The 1,079-nt window shown below is 32.3% G+C and overlaps 1 non-coding gene across 1 annotated transcript; it reads right to left on the reverse strand.

Annotated features, from left to right (window-relative positions):
* Positions 1-949: 949 nt before the first annotated feature.
* On the reverse strand, positions 950-1,022 carry TRNAF-GAA (transfer RNA phenylalanine (anticodon GAA)). Its single transcript has one exon. It is a non-coding gene; the product is annotated as a tRNA-Phe (tRNA).
* Positions 1,023-1,079: the final 57 nt, after the last annotated feature.

Here is a 1,079-nt window from a genome sequence, read left to right on the forward strand (position 1 = left end):
GGTATAGATCAACCGGAAGAGGTATGCATAAAAGTATTTGCCGCAAGGATAAATCCTAAAATTCCGTCTGTTTTCTGGGTTTGGAAAAGTGCGGATTTTCCAGAAAGGGAATCTTATGATATGTTGGGAATTTCTTATGATAATCATCCACGTCTAAAGCGTATCTTAATGCCTGAAAGTTGGGTAGGATGGCCCTTACGTAAGGATTATATTGCCCCCAATTTTTATGAAATACAAGATGCTCATTAAATAATACGAAACTAATCTTCACTTCGACAACTCAAGATATTCAAATACATTTTTACGTTCTCTTATAGATATAGCATAGTAATTGAAGTCTCATTCATCTTATTATTATTGATTAAAAAAAATACAATTAGAGATTTGGTGAGATTATCCAATTTGTAAGATACTTATTTTGGATGAGCCACAAGCTAATAGGATGAACTAAATGAGTTCTGCATTATGAACTATGTATCACGCATATGACTTATAGATGTGCTTTAAAAAGTCACATAGGGTGAAATGAAGAAATATAATATGAAAAGAGAATCGGATTCTATTTGTACTGTATCTGAGATGAATCTTGGCCATTCCCGCCTTTCAACTCCCCTAGACTAGACTTTTGGGTCTTATAAGGAACTAATTGAAACTTTCAAATATGTATAAAATAGGAATTGAACGCCAGGAGACAGAGTATGAACAAATAAAAAAGAAGAGGAAACAAAAGAAAATTCTTTTCTTTTACATATCTATATACATCCTTTACATATTTCTATAAATATCCTCTTTATCTTTACTTGTCTATTTTCGACATCTATAAATAGAGTAAAAAATATATATAGTTTAGTTAAAGGGTAGATTTCCAGACATCATCATGTATCAGTATTTTTCATGATCTATATTATTAATGAATCCGTAGAATAGATACTCATACAAATTCATGATGTGCCAAGAACCAGATTTGAACTGGTGACACGAGGATTTTCAGTCCTCTGCTCTACCAACTGAGCTATCCCGGCCATTTCCGACACATTATCCTTATTTTAATAGATGACTTTGGTCTATGTCAATTGTAA

Source organism: Cucumis melo, unplaced genomic scaffold (genome assembly GCF_025177605.1).
Source record: "Cucumis melo cultivar AY unplaced genomic scaffold, USDA_Cmelo_AY_1.0 utg000631l, whole genome shotgun sequence".
Taxonomy (NCBI): domain Eukaryota; kingdom Viridiplantae; phylum Streptophyta; class Magnoliopsida; order Cucurbitales; family Cucurbitaceae; genus Cucumis; species Cucumis melo.